Here is a 19112-nt window from a genome sequence, read left to right as displayed (position 1 = left end):
AATATAATTATCATAGATTCATTAAGAAAGGGAAAACAAATATTTAGAATGGAGATCTTAATATTTTACCTGAATTGAACGCGCTTAACTTGACGAGATCCAAATATTTAGAATGGAGATCTTAATATTTTAGCCAAACGTTGAATAGTTATGCGCACACCTTGCTCAAAATCTTCTGTATTTTCCTCTTCTTCAATGCGCTGTGGAAGCTGAATATTATCATTATTATCTTGTTCATATGGTTGTGCGGGAGCGAAGCAATCCAGCACAAGAGAAAACAAGCTCATTCTGCTTCGTTCCATTCTCAAAAACATTCCACACCCTTGCATAATCGCTACCATCTTAATCCCTTTTATTAGTATTCAGTAGTAGTGGTCCCAAATGACACTTTCTGTGATGGTGGTCACAAAATTCCAATATTACAGAGTGTCCATAATATGTACTAGCGTGAGTATGTAAATAAAGTTATGGCAATAATATGACAAGTATCCATATTAAGTGCGAGGGATTGAATTCTTTTAAATATATTTTACTTATGTTAGTAAGTAAATAGTTTTGATTTTAATTTATTAAAATTATACATTTAATTTTTCAATATATAGTCAAATAGACAATAATGTTTTTCAATATATAGTCAAATAGACAATAATGGTGTATGAATTAAAGATTTTTGTGTTTGGATTTTATTCATGATCAATTTGTCTCTTTTATGAATTTGCACATCTACTCTTATTCACGATGTTGGATTTTCTCTATTTTGAAAGATGTAAACATTAAACTATTTTAGAAACAAGATTTCTAAAAGCAATAATACAAATCTCTAACAATTTGTTACAATTTCAAGATGATTTGACTTTTTTCTTCAAGAAGTTATTTTATCAATTTTTTGTTTTTAAATATAACATGTTTAGTCACATGGATCATTATCATTGATTAAAAAGTATGCAATTTAATGTATTTATTTCATGATGTAACTTAATGGTAATCTATAGACTAATAATTTGAATGATGTTTCTAGAGATGTTTTATAGTAGATGTCTTATTCTTATCAATTCATTTAAGAATATCGATTGGAATTCGATATGATGATTCAAATGATTCATCATGTTAATCACAATTTCAATTGATGAATGATGTCAGTTTTATAACAACGTAAGTATTGAAAATAGAACTTCATTATTAGACTAAATATGTATATGATTCATAAGTAATACTAAGGTGAATACTTAGGATATTGAGTTTGATTATCTTCTTGATATAGAGGCAGTGAAGTAATTGTAATAAGTCTTCAAGTGAAAGATTGTTGGCAGTGATCTTCATTTTGTTAAAGTTCTATTTTTTTTGCTCTTTTGGTAGCCAAATTTAGAGCCCATTTCATTATTGGGGGGTTAGAGGGATGGGAGTAAATATAGACCATTCATCATTATGCTACATATATAATAGTAGAGGTTATCCTAGAGACAACCCTCTTTCATGATGGCATCACATTATGACTGTGTACTAAGTGTAGATACTATGATACACATAAATGAAAGTTATAGCAAATGTGTTGTAGGTTGTGTTGGAGCTCAAAATTGCAGGTTGCCTAACCCTAAGAGGATGCCAAACTCTATGATCAAGTTGGACAGTCAATTTTGGCCAACTAACGGAATGAACCTTCAAGGTTATCAATTCCCTACTTCTTTGGGTTTTGCTAAACCAAGGTGGGTTTACCTTATCACCAAGTATCTTTATCTTATGATACTTAAGCAGATTGTAACTACAAAATTGTCTTATGGTCAATATCAAAATGGCATGAAGATTTGATATGACTTTGATACCTTTTACTCATATTTTCTACTTCTACGAAACTAAAAATGAAATCTTATTAACTGGAATTATGGGATTGTAGATATATGATTTGGACTAGTGCCTTCTTTGCCTATTGGGTTGAAAGTCTTATGAATTTCTTTTCTTATATTATCCTTGTTAGACAGTAAAAGAAATACCATCCAATATTAATCCTTCCACACTCAATGATTCAATTTCACCATGACAATTACTATATATGCAATTTTAATCTTTCCTAGAAAGAGGCTTATACAATAATCGATCCAAGAATATAATTTATCTTGTTCATTCCACACAACAACATAGCAGCCTAAAAATAATGAAACAACCACAGTATGCAGAAAAACCTAAACCACTTTCTCATATTTTTCTTTATATGCATCCCTTTCTCTACTACATGTTTGATATGTGCTTTAGTGAACTCTACTACATTGACATTTAAGTCTGTGGTTTCCCATGGATTTGTCTCTCCAACCTTCTAGACCATAAGGTGACCAAATACTTTATCAGTCTCCACTAAGGTGCACATTTTATTTCTTGGGTACAAGGCCCACTATAACAGTGCCTTTTTGTTTGGATAGAAACTAGAACCAGAGTAAATTTTATCAATATCTTGTAGTGGCATTTACTTCTCAGTGTCATGGTTTTTCACAAAACTATCAAATAACATAGCAAAACTCATATCACATCCAAGCACAATAAGTACATCGACATCTTGTAGAAGTTGTCTTCCCTTGACAGGGGTCATAGTGGCAATCTCATTATCAACATCTTTTTCCAATTTTTCAAGTAACTCATTCTCATTTTCTTGTGTAATTTCTTTGACCTACTGTATGAGCATTTTGCCCCTATATCTATACAAGAATGTTTTGAATTCATGTGAGTGGATGAATCCATCATCTGAAATAAATATTTCACCAATAATTTGTCTAATATCCTTCCTTTCATCTATGACCTCTACTACAACCTCATCTCCTCCTGAAGCATGAAGTGGTTCATGCTCCCAAATAAACTCTGCATTAATTTGTATTGTGAGAGTTGGTTGTGGTGACTGACACATAAGAGGAGTTACAACCTGTATACTTCTCCCTAGAGGTCTTCTTGCATCTCTATTTAGAAAATTTGAAGGGACTTCTTCAAGTATTTCATCCAAGTGTACAAGTTTTTCATTTATACGGGCAATGGGATCCTGAATGCTTGAGTAAGTATCAGAGTTCAACAGGTTATGGTTCCTTTTACATTCCTCGGCCCGAGTGATCTTTTCATAGGCTTCCAATTTTTTAATATCTCGTACCTCATCCAAGTTTCTGATTAGGTCTTCCTACTCAAGTGATACATGCTCATTAGAGTGTAAATTTTGTCATTGCTTGGTTGAACTGATGAATCCTTCGAGGTCAAAGCCAACCCTAGGTTCATCTTGTGTTAGGCCATAATACACCAATTTATCTTTAATGAAGTCACATCCCTTAGTGGAAAAAACTATGAATTCCCCAAAACACAAATATCCAGGGATGAAGGAATGTTTCCCATGCACCCCTAAATGTGTAGTACTTGATTCAACCATCTCCCTCATAATTTCCAGGTAAGCAATTCTATTAGGCACAGTTCTTGGGAGAAAAAAGGGGCACCCTCAAATCCATACACCCTAATATTTGTATATTCCTTGAAAGCATACTAGTCTCCCCCATTGTGGTTGACTAATTGTCGATAATCATACTCTTTTGGCCGAAGAAATCTTTGGATTTTCGGAGCAAGGGTGTAATTACATGGATAACCCAATAGTTGATACAAGGGTTTGACAAAATGTTCTTCAAAGCATAAATATTGGGACCATTGACACGTATGATCTCATATGGTGGTCCACATTTGCACTGGCTTCCTCATTCCTTTTCTATCATACTCAGTGACCCTAAGATTGTCAGCCCATAGATTCAATTCTTTCTCGACATACAAAAGCATATGTATCAATACATAATAATGTCTGAAAAGAATTTCATCAGGGTTTCTCTTAATTCTTTCCAACCCATGGCTTATCTGGTCTACCATTAATGGTACATAATCAAAGGGTTGAGCATCATAGTTTGAACATCCACAACCAATATCATAGGCGCCACATCCATCAGAATATCGGCCTCAATTCCCATTATCTAACAAATAGAGTAATAGGTATACCTAAAATATTCTCCAAATAAATCTAAATCATATAGAGGCTCTTCATTTTCATCAAAAATCCTGAGGTTGTTTCCATCTCTAGGCCTGTGAGCTGACAATCTCCATGTCTTATATACATCTTTAAGCCTGAAGTACTCATTTTTTAGGAGCGTGACATCAATTGGCTGATCTAGGGTTAAGTCCAGATCAAACACTCTGGACATATAATCCCTTATTATAGGTACTAGTGGCTTTCTAGCGGCATCACATATTACATTGGTTTTGGGATCATAGTTTTTAGCTAGCAGAATTATCAAATCAACACTCACAAAGACATTGGAAACTACTAATTTTCCTACATTATAGACCCATCGGTTGCATATGGGCTTTGCCTTGTTTCTTTTTCTGTAATGGTATAATACCAATTTGTATCCTTTCATTGGTGTCCATATGTCACCCAAATCTATATATTTATCTCCTAACACATTTGATTTCAACTGGGAAGACCTTTTAGACTTAGGGTCGAAATCTAGGAATTGGTCCATTAAGTAATGATTCAAATGCCTCCCTTCTCTTTTTTTGTTTCTTCGGCTTAGTCTCATGATGGATTTCTATTTTGGTATCCTTTTCTTTCTATTTTCTAGTCCTAGGTGTTTTGGAGGGGCCTTCCATTTTGATAGAGATAGAACAATTGAATTGACAAAGCACCTTTCAGAATCAAGCACTTACTTGGAATTGGGGCACCAATTCTAAATCTCTACTTGCTTCTTGCTCACCCCTTCTCTTAGCTTCACCTCCAGTAACCTTTGAGATTGTTTACACTGATCAAATGTGTATGAGATTGCCCTTTTAAATCCAAGCCAGACAGTTTGTGTTATTTTAGAATCAGTTGTAGAACGATCATTAATGCTTAAATTCAAAAATTTGTGTGATATAACTTCAAATTGGGACAACATTAATGTCAGGAGATCTTACGGATTATTACATCACCACTGGAGATTTTTTGGTGTAACTTTTTTTGGTGAAATCATTTTAGCTTTTACCACTATTCACAAGTATAACGAAAACCATTTTTATTGATGTAGCAATTGCCAACTTCTTCGATGTCTCTTACTTCTGTGTAAGTTCAACTTTCAATGTAAACTATATTACTCTTTATCGATCTGTGTAGTTTTGTTGAAACAGTTATTTCAGAAAGATCAATAATAAGCTTTGTCGATAAGTTACTTTGGCTTCCTTTTTGCAATCGGGGGACTCACTAAGCTTTTAGCATAACATCTTATTTTGGTAAGACAGTTTTAGGCTTGACTGACTTTTGTTACTATACCCAAAATTAGTGATTTTGGTAATGATGAATAGTAAGTTTCTTGGATATATTTTCTTTCATGTGCACCCCCGCAATCGTACCACAATCGAACTTTTGTGTATCATAGTCATCTTACTTCGACATCTTTCTTTTTGGTGTAGCACATGTTTTAGACAAAATATTTTTGCGCTTGGCAGAATAGCTCTGTTGTATCGAAGCTTATGTTTTCGGTGAGACCTCAAGGGATTAACATCAATAAAGAAGATTTTCGGTGTAATTCAACTTTTTGGAGGAGATTATATTCACTGTGTCGGTGTTGCTTGCTACTCTGAAATGATACCTTTATCGTTGAAATACACACTCTGTCTTGCCGAAAAAATGACTTATTTGCAATGAGTATCTTAATGTTTCTTCTTGAAGCTATATGTTGAGCTCTACCCTTGTGGAAGCCCATTTACTCCACATATAGAAATTTTGCAACATCATCTTTTCTATTCATGTCTTTCATTAATGAACTTGTAACAATAAGATCCTTACCTGGTAGATAAATAAACCATTCTTCTCAAACCATTATCCATAGATTTACAGAGTGGAGTGTCAGTAAAGTAAAGAGTCTTCTCTTAGGTTAGTACAAAAAATCTTGGTATTAGGATGTACCCAAGGTCTATGAAAATGGCTCTTTGAGGATTTGAGGAAAACAAAATTTTGCAAAAAGTTAAGGTTCCAACAGGTTGTATCGATTAATTTTGTTAGACAAATAAAAAAGGAAGGATTGATTTTTTCTATACAAACAAGTCCATATCGGGTGAACCATGTATATCTATGTTTTTTTATGTTTTTTGTTACTTTTATTTTATAGTTTTACATTGATTTTTTTGATATATTTCTCCATGATCTTATTCCTCACCTTAATAAAATTTGAAACAAATGTTTCCACCTTCATGGAAATAATTTCTAGATGATGTTTCATGTCATTTTGCATTAGGATGAGTAACTCTTGAAAATATACTTTCATTATTAGTCTAATCCATAACGCAATCCCTAATGGGTTGAATTCTCAAGAAAGTTAAAAAAATTATTTCTTTAATATAATTTGAATTCCATTCTTCTACCTTGGAATCTAGGATGCTAATGTTGCTTTGAGATATTGATTTAATCTTGAATTTTTTTCTTGTGGCTGAAGTTTTTTTATTTTTTTTAATATTTGTTCCATAATACAAAAACATATTTTTCATACATATGGCTTTTTTTTGTTGAAATAGAAAGTATATATGTTTAAAATAGAGTAAAATATATATTTTAGGTAGTTTTAATTTAATTCTTTAAATTATATCACAATTAAAATTTTATAAATATGTCACTCATCTCCTATGGTATATCTTTTTTTCTATCTCAAGACTTATTCATTTGTCTTGAATTGATCTTGTTGTATCACAAATTTATTAAACCCAATTTTATTTTTAGAAATACAATCATCCACTTCTTACCTTTATCCTTTTTACCTAGAGCTAACCAAACACAAATTTGCGTGATATGTTTCTATTTCCTTGTCTTTAAAGGAATTCAATATATTTATTTTAGTAATTTAGAGATAAATTTGACTATTATCCACATTTACACACTCCAAATGCTGCACTAAAAATAATCTAGTTCTACATATTTTAGGGGCATTTGCATGATTGGAGATTTTAATATTCTATCATTATTTAATTTAGGGGCATTTGCATGATTGGAGATTTTGATATTCTTTAATTATTTAATTTCTAGGTTATGATCCAAACAAAATCTTCTTGTGATGGAATGATAAACATTTAATGCATTATGATTCTCCTAATGTGTAATAGCATATAATCAATAATAATTCATATGTGCTTGGTCATAAATACCAATAGCTCCTATACACGCATCATCTAATACAAAATCAAATATTACTTAAGTCGCACTTCATGGCAATCTAATATTTCTTTCTAAATTTCGTGATGAACGAATGCAATGATAATTCAAATATTCTTCAGCAAGAATGATATACATTTCATACTCCACAATAAAATAGAAGTCTATTTTATAATAATTCAATATTCATTTTTAACTCTTTTAAGTCTATGAAAAACCAATATTCATTTTTAACTCTTTTTTGAGTTATTCTTTTATAAAACAACCAAATGACCATCAATTTCATCCAAAAATTAAAATGTTAACTTATACTTTTTGTGCCATTGTAGGAAGCATCTCGGCTTAAATATAGATGTACTAATTGATAAAATATGTTGAACATTAAAAAATATTGATTTTGGTGATCCAATAGTGTTGATAAATGGAATAAACTAATGCTTATTTTCCTCTGGATACTTAATGTATTTCATGTACATAAATCACCTATACATTATGGTTAACATGCTAATTACTTAAATCGAATACGTGTTTTCAAATAAATAATATACACATTCTGGTCAATGAACAAATAACTTAATCTATTCCATTTTTATAAATATTTTATTTAATGATATGTAATAAAAATCTATTGGATTTTTAAAAATTTAGTACATAATATAATGTGCTCATTCAGGGTGATCTTTTCTGGAGGAAAAGAGATGGAGAGTTACTAATGTGTTTGGATGAATTTCAAGCTAAACAGGTGTTGACTGAAATGCATGATGGAGTATGTGGAGGTCACTATTCTGCTAAGGCTACTGTTGGTAAGATAATCCGGGCTGGGTACCATTGGCCCACCTTATTTAAAGATACTCATGCATATGTTACAAGATTTTTGTATAATTATGACAAAAGGAACTTCTACAGAGACTGGATTTAGGGGTAAGGCTCCTTCATAATACTGAAATTATTTCACCTGTGATTATGACAAATGTTACAATTGTCAATAGAATCAAGGTTGTAATCTGATAAGACTTCAAGTAGTTGGTGTCCCAGTGTGTTGGATATCAGATATCCCATATCTCCTTGAGATATGAAGCATTTCACTAGTAAGTGTTAGGACATAACAAACTTAACTCCTCTTGAATATTCCATCTCAAGCCATTCAAGGATCTGGCTACCTTGATGCTCTCATCCTCTACCACCTTGGATCTCAAACACAACTTATTCCATCATCATATTCCATTAAGTTGTAGTGCAGGCAACATTGATGATAGAAAAAGCACAAGTGGAGGAGCTTTCCTTTTAGGAAAAAGACTAGTGAGTTGGCTTAGCAAGAAACAAGACCTAGAAATTGAGTGTAAAAACTGCGAACAATTTTATTATGCATCAAGTTTGATTAAGCTATATTTGGGTTGAAATTAATAGGCAACTGATTCACCCCCCCCTCTTAGTTGCATAATAAAATTGTATTTAATTGATATATTCTTAGTCTTTGAAAGTTGTATTAGATTCTTTGAAGTGGGAGCTCTGTTAGGATTTCGACGGAGGAGGTGGATGAGGCTGAAGATGAGGATGGCGATGCTAAAGATGGTTGTGCCTCCTTTCTCCCTGGTTTATCAAACACAATAATAGTATTATAATGTAATATAAATTTATTGAATTTATAAAAAAATACATAATATAATGTGGTTTTACTTTTTAAGACAAGTTTGACATCAACCCACTTTTATATAGAATAATCAAGAAAAACATACAAATTAATCTCTTCCATTTAATTCAAATATTTATTAAATGGAAACAACATATTATAATGTAATATAAATTTATTGGATTTAAATAATATATAATAAAATGTATTGTTATTTTTTGAACAATTTTGAAGTGAACCCACTTTTATATAAAATATTCAAACACAACATATACTTTTGATGTGTCATCTTTATTATTTTGAATGTCACATATATTTTTATATTCATTCATTCAACAAAAAAAATTTATTATTACTAATACAATTTTTATTTCTATTCTAAGAATATAATATAAGTAATAGTAATAAGAATCATATCATATACTCCTAGTACTTGACATTGTAGCTCCACAACAAGAATCATATCTTATATTCTTGGTACTTGTTTTTGTAGCCCCACACATGTATCATCATTAAAATTTCCAATTATGATGTAGACAGTTCTATGAACTTACATGTGAATATATGAAATAATACTATATTCCAAGGAATTGTCACTCAGTATCAAAATAATAGAAGATATAGAATAATTATTAAAATAGTCTTATCTTAAGAGTCAATATACAATGATGAACATTAAAACCAATAACTTAGATCAAATAAATAAAAATAAATAAATGCAACATATAGAAAGATTTGTTGAAAAATATTCTTAACAAAAACAAATCATAATAAGTTGTAATTAACATATAATGAATGTCATTTCCTAAAAATTATATTTATGAAGTCTCCAATCTATGCCTTGTTTAAAATTAAACGCACATAATTTTATATCTAAAGCCTAAAAGTACTGATCATTAACAAACTGTATTTCCACTTTCTAACTCTAAAAATAGTTAGTAATGTTTCACTTCTAATATAATTACCCTGATTGAATGGTGAATTTGTTTACATCAAATGAACCCATACAAGACAAAAGATCAAAGAACGAAAAATAAATGGTTTAGCTATATACCCTTGCATTTCCAAATCTCATTGCTATTTCATCACAAAGATGATCCAGAGAATAAATATTCAACCATTAATGTCACAACTTAGGCTAAGAAATTTTTTCATTCCAATGTGATTACAAAAGTAGAAGACAAGTATGAAAAAAGAAAGATGATCTCAATTCTGAGTGGAGGCAGAGACATAATGCTCATGCACCCTCGCCTGATTTTCTTCCCACCACAACCTCGCCTGACTTTCACTAAACACTTCATGACTTCTATGATACCAATTGTTGAACCCAAGGTAGGACTAAGAGGGGGGGTGAATCAACCTAAACAAATAAATTACTGTAGCACATAAATAATTAACCAACAATACATATCAACACATGAACACATGAACACCACGATTTATACATGGAAAATCCAAACAGGGAAAAACTATGGTGGGAATCAACACATGAGATAATCCACTATGTATGAAATGATTATAAAAGGGAGGTCATTACTCTAGACTTGCACACCAAGGATAACTAATCATGGGGAAAAGATACAAACCTAAAGCTAACTGCACTCAAGAAAAGATACAAAAAATAATCTGAAAAGAAGGATCTCCTGGTCATGAAGTTGTCCTTGAACTCTGCATCAAGCGACCAACATCAACACACACAAATCTGATCTCATCTACCAACACTCTATCTCAAATCTCTGCAATAGTCTTCAACACAACTTACATATCATTCAAACACAACTATTTTTCTCTGCTTAAACTTCCTCTGATCTCCACTCTTTACCACATCATCTACACACTCACACACATCGCACACCTCTCCTCTTCTTCACACCTCTTCACACACCTTCACACATATACCTTATATATAAGATAGATCATCAAATCTTAAACTGAGTCGACCTGAATCAAAATACTTTTTAAACCAAAAACACACACATTGATCCACTCCAGGAGAAAGAGAGGACCAAAACATGTCTCCCAAGGATTAATGCACTGATTTGCAATCACCAAAATCTAACCAACAACATATCCACACACTACGCATCAATATAAGCAATCATCGATAAAAAATATAAGCTCTAATGCACATAACTCAAATACGTATCTCCACACACTACGGTGAGACCCATACCATATCAATCACGCTTCCACAAATCATATTTGGACCTATGGATAAGTCAAACATAGGGGTATGTGCACAAAGATGGTGGTCAGAAAAGTGAACACCCAAAAAAACATGGAAAAACAAGTAGCGCGTACGTGGTTTTAAAATTTGAAATTCCTGTGTACGCGCTTAGGTTTGTTCTTCCTAAGCCTAGAGAAGATAGCACGTATGCGCTGCTTTTAGGAAAATGAGCATGTATGCGCTACGCCTAGGAAAATGAGCGTGTACACGCTGCTCATAGGAAAATGAGCGCATACGCGCTAATAATACAAATATAACCATGTACACGGTGTCTGGTTAAAAAAGTTTTTAAAAAAAATGGGTGTCATTTACCTGTGAATAGCACTCGTGAAAAATGGGGTGCTAGATTTGTCCTCCAAGCTATGGATCAAGGTTAGTTTTTGTTTATTTTTGTCTTTCTTTCTCGTTTGTTCAAATTTTTTTACATTTTGAATTTAATTTGATTAATTTTGATTAGGTTTTTTCATTTTTTGTTTCAAAAACCAGATTTTTCTAATCCAGAACAAGAACAACCAAATGCACCTCCTGAAAACCCACAAGAACAACCAAATGCACCTCTTGAAAACACACAAGAACAACCCCCAATTCCTCCTTTTGACCGCACACCTGAAACACAGGAGCAATTAATTAATCAGTTAGGACAAAATACGTCTAAAATCAATAGATTGATTGTTAAATTGAAAACTTCTGAATTTGAGCATCATCAATCCCTCGCCACTAGCCTAGAAACATTAGCTAGTGGTGCCATAGTTGTTTCCACACAGATGACCAAATGGGGAAGCTTTAGGGATAGGTGTCATCAATTCTATGTCAATGGGCTATCATACGATGGAGTAAAAAACAAAAATATTACTAAACAACAAATATGTGCCCTTTTCATTGATCCCAAAACTGGTCAGTCATTACCTCTTAATGCAAAGAGGTTTCTCATACATTGGTATACCAATGTGCAGATGAAGAATCTTTTTTGGCAAAGGTGGTGGATGGTCTTTGATGATCCACCTTGTAATAATTATGAGGTGCCATTATATTTTATGAGAAAAGTATATTATGAGTTTGTGCTCAATGTGCACCCAAACTATTTTGACATGAGAGAGTTTCATGGTAGAGGTGGTGGCTCTGCCCAAGATAGACCTAGAGCCCATAGGTGATTACTCGTAAAGAGTCGCCACCCCCTAGCACCCAAACCCAAAGTGCATCAGGCTGTCTCAGTAGAGCTGAAAGAGTCGATGGAGCTACAGACTCTTAGCACACCCTATTGTATTGGATAATGAGCCATTAGGTGGCGACAGAGAGCCCATCTAGCATATGTGTGTCTGTTGCTTGAGGGTATGCTTGGGGATAAATGATGCAACCGATGTAGATGAATCCTCATCTCATCTGTGCGTTATTTGCGGGAGTAGATGTCAGGCCCACACGGTTGAGGATTTCATGCTGACAAATGAGTTGATGGACATGGTGTTTGCCCATGAGCCACAGACACAGGTGTGTTGATTTGAATTCATAGCATTTTATTTATCAGTCACTTTAAATTTGTAATTACATAATGAATTTTCATTTATACATCGATTTAAATTGAGACAAATAATATGCATTTCAGGATGCAGCAACGGTATCCCATACTCCTCCCCTAGTTACTATAGCTACAACTTCGATGCCTGAGGTATAAATTTTGTAACATGTTAAAATAGAATAGTAACTTTGAATTCAAAAAATTACAAGATATACTAACTATCTTTAATGCTTAGTCCAATTTCTGGTTTGTAGATGTTGACAAGGGACGAAATGTCCCAGATTGATGACATCATGCTCTTAGCGATCGATTTTGGCCTACAAGACTATACAGTATCATATTTTGTACAACCCTTTTTATGTATTGTTTTTATGAAAAATGCAAGTCATTTCATTTTAGATTTTTAAAATTATGTTTAATTGATTATCTGTACTAATATCTCATGTTAATTTTGTTTTTTTAGGGTACCCCCTCTGCAGCTAGGGGTCGTCATAAGAAAAAGAATTCCTTGAAGACACCAAAAACGTAGGAAGAAGGTAATTGAACACATTTTTAGTTGTACAATTGTTTGTAAATGTTGAAATCAAATATTTGTTGGGGTTTGTAGATTGATTAGTATTTTTTATCTATTTTACATGTACAATGGCCATTGAGCTATGTGGATTTGTTGAATACACCTGATTCACCCGTGGATCAAGAGAGGGTGGAGGTATGTATCTCTACTTTATTTTCTTGATTTCAAATCCAGGACACATATGGTCGATCTATTTGAACCTGTGGGGTCACGTGAGGCTCCTCTACAATGGCCTGTCTCAATTTTTGACAAGTTAGAGCCATTTTCAATTGGTAGCATTTTTTCGCCTGCTGCAAAAACTGTCAGTTGCATGCAATGCAAAGTTGCCAAATTGGCTAGAATTGATTCGGTTCGTCATGTGTACAAACCAACATCGCGAGAATGTCTAGGTGGGAATTTTTACGCTAGGCATGCCCCTTTCGTGCATCCCAAAGCACCGGAACGTCGAGATTCATACCGTACCGATGCGATCTCTCAAGTGCCCTAAGTCCAAAAAATTGTCAAAATTTGACGAACTGTTTCTTCAAATCCAAGACACGTATGGTCGATCCATTTGAACCCGTGTGGTTGCGTGAGGCTCCTCTACAATGGCTTGTCTCGATTTTTGACAAGTCAGAGCCATTTTCAATTGGTAGCATTTTTTCGCCTGCTGCAAAAACCATTAGTTGCATGCAATGCAAAGTTGTTAGATTGGCTAGAATTGATTCGGTTCGTCATGTGCATAAACTGACATTAGGAGTGCATTTAGGTGGGCAGGTTTATACTAGGCATGCCCCTGTCATGCATCCCAAAGCGTCAGAACGTCGAGAGTCATACCGTACCGGTGAGATCTCTCAAGTGCCTTGAGTCCAAAAAAATGTCAAAATTTGACGGACTATTTCTTCAAATCTAGGACACATATGGTGAATACATTTGAACTCGTGGGGTTGTGTGAGGCTCCTCTACAATTTCCTATCTTAGTTTTTGACGAGTCGGAGCCATTTTCAATTGGTAGCATTTATCGCCTGCTGCAAAAACTGTCAGTTGCATGCAATGCAAAGTTGCCAGATTGGCTAGAATTGATTTGGTTCGTCGTGTAAACAAACCGATGTCACAAGCGCGTCTGAGTGGGCAGGTTTACGCTAGGCATGCCCCTGTTATGCATCCCAAAGCACCAAAACGTCAAGAGTCATACCATACCGACGCAATGTAGAAGTTGCTTGACAACTTTTTTGACAATTTTTGCTCAAATTGTATCTAGTCTCAATCTATGACCCCTATGACCTGATAATGACTCAAATAATTCTCCACGATTATATAAGAATCAAGAATGCTCATGATTAACTAGGGACACATCACATATACTCAAAATATAGTCACAAAACATTGACACACAAAATAGTCACAAAACATTGTCACATATTATTAAAAAATTTGCCTCTAAATATGGTCAAATCAGCTCTTGGCTATTTGATTATATAAAAAGATGTCTTACAAATCATCTCATGGGCTTTTATACAAAATTTGGCATTATAATATGTGCGATTCAACTCATCGCCATTTTAATATACAAATCATCTCATGGGCTTTTATACAAAATTTGGCATTACAATATGTGCGATTCAGCTCATCGCCATTTTAATATACAAAATTTGGCATGTACATATGTACAAATCAGCTCATTGCCATTTAAATATATAAAATTATGCCCCTAAACATGTAAAAATCAGCTCATGGGCATTTATTTATACAAAAAATGAATATAGAACAATTCGTCGATGATTTACACAAAACTCTCAAAATCATTCTACTCTGAACCATGGAATCAATCAAGTGAGCCTTCAGGATCGGCTCTAACCTGTATTGTGTCAAGTATTGCCTCATGGTCAGATTCATGAACTTTCCATAAAATCTTGTTATGAGGTCTACCACGATACTTCATCAAATGAATATTTGTTGCAACAAAAAGGTTAGAGAAATGAAGAATATGTATGTGTGTTTCAAAGTCCTTGAACAACCAAACATCAGAATTCTTGATAGGGTATCTTTGAAGCCATGTTCCTGTCACGACAATAGACCCTATTGGGTACTCAATACCCTCTACATCAATGATTGTGGTTGTCAATTTTCTTTTAGGCTCAACACAACGACACAAATAGTAATATGTTCCTTCTTCATTGTTCTCTTCTGCAACAATTGCATACACATGACTTGCATTTTATAAAGTGTTAATTAATACCAAAAAGAATACTTTCAAAAATAATTAACTCAAAAAATCACCTGAATCCACTAGGTCAGATACATGGTCAAAATCCACTGATGTCTCCATCTAGCTCAATTGTAGTGCTTTGGGAATTTGATATGAATCAATGGGAACCAATGGTCTACAAGACCATTTGTCAACCCACTCTTGTGATTCACATCCTTCCCACAAATAATACATGCATGAAGAGAAAAAACATACCATGTGTCTCGTATAAATTACCAGTGAAATTGAATTTGAACTCATAAATGAGTGCATGTCACTTGATCCTACAATTGTACAACAATCTAGATAGTTTTCAATGTTAGATTCAGTGATCAACCAAAAATATCTACAAACCATTGACATACTTGGATTACCTAGACCCATCGTAGACTTACACCATCGCACAATTGTTTCTGCATCTGTCAACTCAGCACCACCTTTGTACTTCAATTCTTCCCTAGCTAGGGCTCTTTTCACACATGCTCCTGCACCATTGTGCTCTCCCTTACCATGTCCAGACTCAGTGAAATTCCAAAAATGTTGTACACTGCTCGTCATATGCATCCTTGTCAACCAATAAAACATCCTTGCATTCTTGAATTGTGCGGTGCAATTATCTGACCATATTAAGTGTCGGTTGTATCATATGTTCCTTTCCCTTAAACTATCATAGAAAACTTTAAAGCATCCTTGTAAAAACTCCGATGAATGAGTACGATCATCACTTATGTAGAAGTGATACTCTCTTACAACCTTTCTATCCTCCTCTATGCTATCATTAGCATGCATGAATGCTATGTGTACAAAAATAGAAATTTGTGTAGAGTGATAATACATGGATTGCACTTCATTTTGAGATTGTAGTTTATAATTTTTAGTGAAATCAATGACGGAGACAATGGTGCCAAGAGGAAATGTGTCCTTGCATAACTTTGAATTTCTCATCTAACCATCGAGCTCTATGTGTATGCATTATGTACTCATAAACTAGTTTCTCTTGAAACATTTTCATAAATTGAGCTACACATATATCATTTTTTACTAGCTCACATCTCTTCAAATCTTTTCCATCTTTAACTCCATATGTGATTGTCTTGTATTTTATGAAAGAAACTAGTTTCGTATCAATTTCATGTGTGCTCTCCAAATGTACGCATCTTGGTAAATGTTGCAAACCACCACATATAGCACAAGAACCTTCCAAACAAGGCATCTTATAATAAATGCAACCATCATGTCTATTACATAACACACTTGAAATAAATTCTCTTACCGACTTAGGAGGTGCTTGTATATTACATTCCTGCAAAACATCATTAGTGTGCAAAGTAGAACAAATATGACAAAAAATATCATAATGCATGGAAAATTCAATATGCATCCTACAACAACACGTGGTGCATATATGATTAATCTTAATATAAAAAGGTTTTGCCATTTCAAAAAATATTTGAGAAATTCTTATTTGTGGAAACTTTTGAAGAAATCTTTCATAAAATTTAGTTTGAGTCATATCCAAATAGTGTTTGGCATGTGGCTCATGATTTGTAGACCCAATTCGCCTTCTAACAACATCTCTTTGGTTGGGTGAAACTCTTGTGTTGTCATGCCAAAAAATTTCAATTAATGTTTTTAGTGCATCAACAACAACCTTGTCTTTGCATGGTAGTCTACCCGAGAATTCCCAAAGAGAATTATTGTTAGGTTCCTCTATTTTTTCCTGCCTCTTTAATGCTTTACTTAATGTTGTTCTACTAACGTTTAATGACTTACTTGTTTTTCTTATCAAACGATCTTTTTTTATTTTCTTGCTCATTATGGTTGATGTAATGACACGTCGAGTAGCATTAAAATCTTTAGTACATGATTTTGAACCAATAGCTTGATATGCATCAAATAGATTTCTCACAATAGTTCTTTCACTGTTACTTTCAGATGATCTTAGGCCTAGAATTTTCATTGTCTCTCCAAAATTCAAATTTTTAACCATTTGAACAATTAATTGACATCTTGCGGTTTGATTTAAGTTATTAAAATAGTTTTTCCATATTCTTTCAACCATTCTCCTACAAGTTCGTTCATTCATTTTATTGGGCATTGACTTTGATATATTCTCATCAATGTCAATTAGATACTTTGGTTTCCTACGAATGATTCTAGGAGGTGTTAACATTGGTTCATTATATACATTCAACTCATCAAGTAGAGAAGGTGTAATATGTTCTTCATTTAATTGATTATTCAATGTGGTATCTTCTTCAATTGCATTAGGTGCATTATATTCATTTGGTAAATCGAATTGAGATGTTGAGGATGGCATACCTTCTTCTCCCATTGTTCTTATGTCACGCAATTTCTTCATACGGTGCCTTTGTCTTTCCTTTCGAGCCTCTCGTTGTTCCATCGTTCCTCGCTTGTTCTTTCCCATGGTTGATATCAGTTGTCCTAAATAGAATCATATTACATATATATGTAAACAAAAGTTCATAAACAAACAAATAACCATAAATATGCATCTTATCACTATTTTTTGGAATCAAACTATTAAACAATCACAATACTATTGACAAAAACTAATAAGAACAACAATTCAATAATTTGAAATCATGCAAAAAAAAAAAATTCACTTATTTCTATGTATAAAATAGTGTTAAATGTCCAGACACAATTCCAGTGGGGCCTTCAACGACCTCAAAAACTTCTTTTGAGGCTGTTGAGGCTCTTGGGCAACTAAAACTATGTCTATAAACCGCGTACGCGTTGTTAGTCCATAAAATGTTGACAAGCCCAATGGTATTCTTTTTTCCCATTCTAAACTAATAAGTAGCGCGTACGCACTCCTAAGCCTAAAAAATGTTATCATAGGGTAACGAATAATGGGATCAGTACCCCGTATGCGCTTACAAGTAATAAGTACCTTGTACGTGCTCCTCTGCCTTAAAAAAGTTATGGCGGGGTAGTGAACTAATAGTTTCATTACCCTGTACATGCTATTGGTAGTAGAAAAGATGTGAATGAAAAGGGAGGGAGGGAGAGATAGAGAGAGAGGGAGAGGGGGGAGAGTAGGGTGAAGGGAGAGAGGGAGAGAAGAGGGGGGAGGGTGGGAGAGAAGAAGGGGTATGGAGGAAGGGAGAGGGAGAGTAGGGGGGAGGGAGGGAGAGGAGATGGGAGAGGGAGAGAGAGCGAGGAGGGAGAGGGAGAAAGAGGGAGAGGGAGAGAGGGAAGGAAGGAGAGGGGGAGAGAGGGGGAGAGAGAGGGGGGGAGAGAGAGGGGGGGAGGGAAGGTAGAGAGAGGGAGGGAGAGAAGAGGGGGGAGGGAAGGAGGGAGAGGGAGAGGGAGGGAGAGGGAGAGAGAGAGAGAGAGGGAAGGAGGGAGAGGGAGAGAGAGAGGGGGAGGGAAGGTAGAGAGAGGGAGAGAGGTAGAGGGAGTGAGAGAGGGAGAGAAGAAGGGGGAGGGTGGTAGAGAAGAAGGGGTATGGAGGAAGGGAAGGGAGAGAGAGAGAGAGAGAGAGAGAGAGGAGAGAGAGAGAGAGAGAGAGAGAGGAGAGGAGAGAGGAGAGAGAGAGAGAGAGGAGAGAGAGAGAGAGAGAGAGGGGGGGAGGAGTAGGGGGAGGGAGGAGAGGAGGAGGGTGGGGCGAAGGGAAGGAGGGAGGGAGAGAGGGACAGAAGAGGGGGGAGGGTTGGGAGAGAAGAAGGGGTTATGGAGGAAGGGAGAGGAGAGTAGGGGGAGGGGAGGGAGAGGAGAGGAGAGGGAGAGAGAGT

This window comes from Cryptomeria japonica, chromosome 2 (genome assembly GCF_030272615.1).
Source record: "Cryptomeria japonica chromosome 2, Sugi_1.0, whole genome shotgun sequence".
In the NCBI taxonomy this organism is placed as follows: Eukaryota; Viridiplantae; Streptophyta; class Pinopsida; order Cupressales; family Cupressaceae; genus Cryptomeria; species Cryptomeria japonica.
This window is presented reverse-complemented; position numbering follows the sequence as displayed.